At 33.8% G+C, this 6,546-nt stretch overlaps 1 non-coding gene across 1 annotated transcript; it reads right to left on the bottom strand.

Moving 5' to 3' along the window:
* Nucleotides 1-2,148: 2,148 nt before the first annotated feature.
* TRNAT-UGU (transfer RNA threonine (anticodon UGU)) lies at nt 2,149-2,221 on the bottom strand. The gene has a single exon. It is a non-coding gene; the product is annotated as a tRNA-Thr (tRNA).
* Nucleotides 2,222-6,546: the final 4,325 nt, after the last annotated feature.

Below are 6,546 nucleotides of genomic sequence, written 5' to 3'. Positions count from 1 at the left end.
ATTCGAAAAAAAAAATCAAATCGCACCATATTGTAATAGGTGAAGCCTCTTTTTCCCCGATATTGTCGGAATTATTCGTTAATAAGATATTGGTACATTGAAAGAATATTATCGATAAATTTCCATTTGTTCCACCAGAATCTAGGCATCGGTAACAACCCCTTTCTATAATTTCTTTTAATTACTATGAATGAGTAACTTGGATCCCAACAAATAAGGAATTGCATAGTACGAAATAAAATAAAATAAAACGGATTCATTAAAATTAAAAAATTCCCACTCGATATTCAATTGTTTCTTTTTGAGTTCACAGGAATCAATAAAACAGAAGAAATATTTCAATCCGGTTAAATTTCATCCAAATGTAGTAGGATCAGAATTAAGAGAACTATTCTGATTTCAGCGAAGTTGAAGAAAAAAATCATTTTATTTATCTTACAGATTGGGGTAATTCTAGAAGTTTTTTGATTGAATTATGATACAAAGAGCAAAAAGAATCGAATAATTATTCTATGATTCAAAAATTTTGACTAGAATCTATGTATGGGATAACACAGTTGTTGGTGAAAAAAAATGTAAACTGTAAAATAAGTCGAATTTTTGATTAAAAAAAGGATCATAGTTTAAAAACACTAAATAGAAATCATGAGCTTAAAAGTATCCATTAAACATAGTTAAAAAAAAAATTTTTTTTATAGGTTAGAATTGGTTGGTCGTGCCTATCAAAAATAAAAATTGAAATATGAATGACTCACTATAAACTCGGTTTCTGGGCCATATTCATTCTGTAGGAGAGATGGCCGAGTGGTTGAAGGCGTAGCATTGGAACTCGCTATGTAGGCTTTTGGTTCCGGGGTTCGTATCCCTCTCTTTCCGTACTAATTTCAAAACAATGTACTGCCACTATTGTATCAAATCAAATAACAATGAATACTATTATTTCAATGGTTAGACCTTTTTTGGATAAAGATTCTCTATTTCGAATTTTTCATTTTTGTGGTACGGAAACGAAAAGACTGGAAAGAATAGACAAGAGATGAGAATCCCTCTCTCGCTCAATGATACATGAACGATAGAAAAATTTCCGGATCAAAACGTTACTTTACTTTCCTTCGGTCTCTTTACTTAGACTTCGGCGAAGGGGAGGACGAAATTGTCCAAACCCTTGTTTTTTAGTTAAGTTTAAGTTTGAAAAGAATAATATTCTATAACGAGCAATTCATTTATTTTCAAACTGACCCATTAACTATCTATTATTTGATTGACTAATCCTTTATATTGCAATGGCTGAAGAGTCAATTGTTTTAGCAATTCTTGAGGGGGATGAATCAAGATAATTTTGAATCAGTGCTCTCGATTCTTTTTCATCCTTTGCTGTAATAATATCTCGGTGTTTGCACCGATAACTTGGTATATCCACTATAGAACCATTAACTAAAATATGTCTATGATTAACTAATTGTCGAGCTTGAGGAATAGTCGAAGCCATACCCAATCGAAAAAGGATGTTATCCAAACGCATTTCAAGTAATTGTAGTAAAACTTGACCCGTTGATCCTTTGGCTTTTCCGGGATACGAACGTATTTAGTAATTGTCGATTCTGTAAGACCATAAGGAAAAACGCAATTTTTGTTTTTCTTCTAAACGAATACGATATTGAGATTTTTTACCGGAACGCGATTGGTTTTTAAGATCGTTTCCGGTTTTGGGCCTTTACTAGTTAGTCCCGGTAAAGCCCCCAGACGGCGTATTTTTTTGAAACGAGGCCCTCTGTAACGCGACATAAAGACTCCTTATTTTTATTTTATTTAAATTTCATAAACCTAAATTAAAAATAAACTAAATGATAAATATGATAAATGAAGCGAAATCCAGTAAAGTAAAGTATTGTACTACAAAACAAAGAATAATTAGATGACTTGGATCAATATCCGGATCCTATTGTATATGTAAATGATATAAAAAATTAAGAGTTCCTTTCTTGATTCTTGATTTGTTCTACAGAAATAGAACCTCTCCTTTCGTTTTAGTCATAAAGGGAAGTTCCTACGACATGATAGATCGGTGACCTTTGAAAAAAGGGTAAGAAGTCGTTTCTCTATTTATTTGATTTTTGACATAATTGATAAATCAAATAAATAGAGAAAAGCCGGATATCGGAATCGAACCGATGACCATCGCATTACAAATGCGATGCTCTAACCTCTGAGCTAAGCGGGCTCACATAACAGAAATGTTACATGCATAGTAATTTACTAAATTACTGGTATCTTAGCTATTCCTAATTAATATGAATATAGAATCGAATTTCATTTCAAATAAATATTAATAATTATGTTCTATTATAGAACATAATAATTAATATAACGATTTATAGAATATAGCGATAGAAAATTTTGATCTATTTATCAAATGGATGTGTATCAATAATTAATGTGTTAATCTCAATTAGATAGTAAATTTTTGTTTTTGAATTCAAATGACATTTAAAATTCTTATTATTTTTCTGATTTTTGGTTATTTTGATTTTAGGTTTTTTAGTTATTTACTCTTTTCTTGATTTTTTTTTTTTACTATGCTATTTGAATGTCTGTCTATTTAAATGAAATGAAAATATTACAATATTTCATTACATAATTTTGATATTCTCTTTTTATATTATATTTATTTTCTATTCATATTGAAATTTCTTATATTTATTTTATATTTATATAATATAATTTTATATTTATATAATATACTGGGTTATAGAATAATTGGTTAATGGCTATTCTATTAATATTATAATTCTATACTATATTAAATAATTTATCGAATAATAAAGTGATTTTTAGTTATGTTATAGAGGATCTGCCCTAAGGGTAGGGTAAGAATAAATCAAAAAAAATGAAAAGGTGCAATCCAAACCAACTAAATGCAATTGAGATGATAATGAAGCATTTCTCTGTTTTCATTCTGAAAGGTGGAAGCTAAGACGAAAAAAAGAATCGACCGTTTAAGTATTAAAAATTTGACTAAGAAAAAAATCGAAAGAGGGGCAAATATATATGTCTATATATCTATCTATATTGAATTATATTGAATTGCAGATACAGAAATGATAGAATCATTTTGGATCGGACCAAATACGGGTCTCCGATAGAGAGAGATGACAGAAGATACACAAGAAATCCAATAGGAGGAAACACTTTTCAATAGAGGAATCGGTATTCTAATGACTTCAGTGGTTCCAGTATAATACAAATGAAAGAAAACGGGGAAGGACATCATAATGCGATACTAATCTTAAAAGAGGGGGATATGGCGAAATCGGTAGACGCTACGGACTTAATTAGATTGAGCCTTGGTATGGAAAACTACTAAGTGATAACTTTCAAATTCAGAGAAACCCTGGAATGAAAAATGGGCAATCCTGAGCCAAATCCTTTTTCCGAAAACAAAAAAAAGGGTAGGTGCAGAGACTCAATGGAAGCTGTTCTAACAAATGGAGTTGACTACGTTGCGTTAGTAAAGGAATGAATCCTTCCATCGAAAATCCAGAAAAGATGAAAGATAAACGTATTACGTACTGAAATACTATATTGATTAATGACAACTCGAATCTCTCTTTTTTGATATTTATATATAAATATCAAAAATGATATATCAAAATTAACGAATTGTTATGAATCGATTCCAATATCTCCAAGTTGAAAAAAGAATCGAATATTCATTGAACAAATCATTTTACGCATCATACATAGTCTGATAGATCTTTTGAAGAACTGATTAATCAGATGCGAATAGAATAAAGATAGAGTCCAATTCTACATGTCAATACCGACAAAAATGAAATTTATAGTAAGAGGAAAATCCGTCGACTTTAAAAATCGTGAGGGTTCAAGTCCCTCTATCCCCAAAACCCTAAAAATGCCCGTTGGCCTCTTTCATTTTAATTATTTATCCTTTCATTAGCAAATCCACACCCCCCCTCCCTCCCCCCCCGCCCTCTATGTCTCCCCCACACCCATCCCCTCCCCCCTCCCCCTCCCCCATTCCCCCCCGCAACGCCTCTTCCTCCCCACCCACCCACCAACCGACCCACAACCCGCCCACTAAAATGTGACTGACCCCCGGTTCTTCGTCGTCCCTCCTTCTTATCACAAGGCTTGTGGTATGTATTCTATATGATACACGTACAAACGAACATCCTTGCTCAAGTAATCCCCCTTGTGAAATTTGAATGATTAACAATACTGTCATGTGACATAGAGTGAAGATGTGTGAAACTTCCAATGTGTGTGTTTGATCTGTTGTGTGCGATATCGCGAAGTTTCGTCGGATCATTGCCAAAAAGAAGATCCTTTGGAAATTCACCTTTTTTCTTGAATTTTACAATTGACATAGACCAAAGTCATCTATTATAATAATTAAAATATGGATAATGTGTCGGAAATGGCCGGGATAAGCTCAGTTGGTAGAGCAGGAGGGGGACTGAAAACTCGACACGCAGGCCCCCCCCGGAGATATCATCATAGCTTCACTTTCACAAGTCCCCCCCCCCCCGTCCCCCTCTCCCCCCTCCCCGCCGCCCCCCCCCCCCACCCCACTCCCCCCCCACTCCCCCGATGTCGGGAAATCTACCCTTTAACTAAAAACTAAACTATATATATTTTTGACTCTATTTATAGATGAGTAAAATAGACAAGTAAAGTTAAAGAGGATATTTATATAAATATGTAAAGGATATATATAGATATGTAAAAGAAAAGAATTTTATTTTGTTTCCTCTTCTTTTTTATTTGTTCATACTCTGTCTCCTCGCGTTCAAGTAATACTTTATACATATTTGAAAGGTTCAATTAGTTCCTTATACGACCCAAAAGTCTAGTCTCGTGGAGTTGAAAGGCGGGAATGGCCAAAGATCATCTCAGATACAGTTACAATAGGAATCCGATTCTCTTTTCATATTATATTTCTTCATTTCCCCCTATGTGACTTTTTAAAACACATCTAAGTCATATGCGTGATACATAGTTCATAATGCAGAACTCATTTAGTTCATCCTATTAGCTCGGCTCATCCAAAATAAGTATGTTAAAAATTTGATAATCTCACCAAATCTCTAATTGTCTTTTTTTTTTATATTTCAAATCAATAATAATAAGATGAATGAGACTTCAATTACTATGCTATATCTAGAATAGAACGTACAAATGTATTTTAATATCTTGAGTTGTCGAAGTGAAGATTAGTTTCGTATTATTTAATGAGCATCTTGTATTTCATAAAAAATTGGGGTTAAAATATCCTTACGTAAGGGCCATCCTACCCAACTTTCAGGCATTAAAATACGCTTTAGACGTGGATGATTATCATAAGAAATTCCCAACATATCATAAGATTCCCTTTCGGGAAAATCCGCACTTTTCCAAACCCAGAAAACAGACGGTATTCTAGGATTTATCCTTGCGGCAAATACTTTTATGCATACCTCTTCCGGTTGATCTATACCATACTCGATTCTCGTAAGATGATACACACTAGCTAACAGTCCGCCTGGTGCTACATCATAAGCACATTGGGAACGTAGATAATTGTAACCATATACATATAAAATGACTGCAATGGAATGCCATTCCTCGGGCTTTATTTGTAAAGTCTCTATTCCTTGGTAATCGAAACCCAAAGATCTATGAACCAGTCCATGTTTGACTAGCCAAGAAGACAAATGACCCTGCATCTTTTTTATCTCCCCCCCCCCATTTTTTGATTTTTATTTGTATAAGTATTTCCCATTTACAATGAAAATTTTATGAAGATTCACTCGTTCTTTGTTATTCTGTACAAAAGTATACTGCCTAATTTACTAATTCGTAGGAAGAGACTGCACTTTTGTATTTGAAAAAAGTTTCAGGAGGGATTATCTCTGAAGTAGATGATGGTTGATAGAGTAATCCTTGATCGTAATTTCCAGTATGAGTACTTGGGCCAACATGAAATTTGTGGTTGGTCGTAAAACACCGATTCTCCTCTTGAGACTTAATTCGATCTTCATAGATTTATCGAGATATTTTCTTACGAAGTTTTGTTATAGCATCTATAACAGCCTCGGGTTTAGGTGGACAACCCGGCAAATACACATCGACAGGAATTAACTTATCGACTCCCCGAACAGTACTGTAAGAATCGGTACTGAACATCCCTCCCGTAATTGTACATGCTCCCATAGCAATAACATATTTTGGTTCAGGCATTTGCTCATATAATCTTACTAAAGAAGGAGCCATTTTCATTGTTACCGTGCCCGCGGTTAAAATTAAGTCTGCCTGTCTAGGACTAGATCTTGGTACCAGTCCATAACGATCAAAGTCGAATCGTGAACCTATTAATGAAGCGAATTCAATGAAGCAACAACTGGTACCATAGAGAAGCGGCCATAAACTGGAGAGTCTTGACCAATTTGAAAGATCATTTGATGTAGTTGAAATAACTGAAGTTTGGGTTGTTCGATCAAGTAAGGGAAACTCGATGGAATTCATAACTGTCTCAATGTTTTTTTTAAT

The sequence above is a fragment of the Benincasa hispida genome, unplaced genomic scaffold, assembly GCF_027475165.1.
Source record: "Benincasa hispida cultivar pf3 unplaced genomic scaffold, pf3_genome.v1.1 HicScf292, whole genome shotgun sequence".
Classification (NCBI taxonomy): Eukaryota; Viridiplantae; Streptophyta; class Magnoliopsida; order Cucurbitales; family Cucurbitaceae; genus Benincasa; species Benincasa hispida.
The sequence above is the reverse complement of the archived record's forward strand: the minus strand, read 5'-3'. Positions and strand labels throughout refer to the sequence as shown.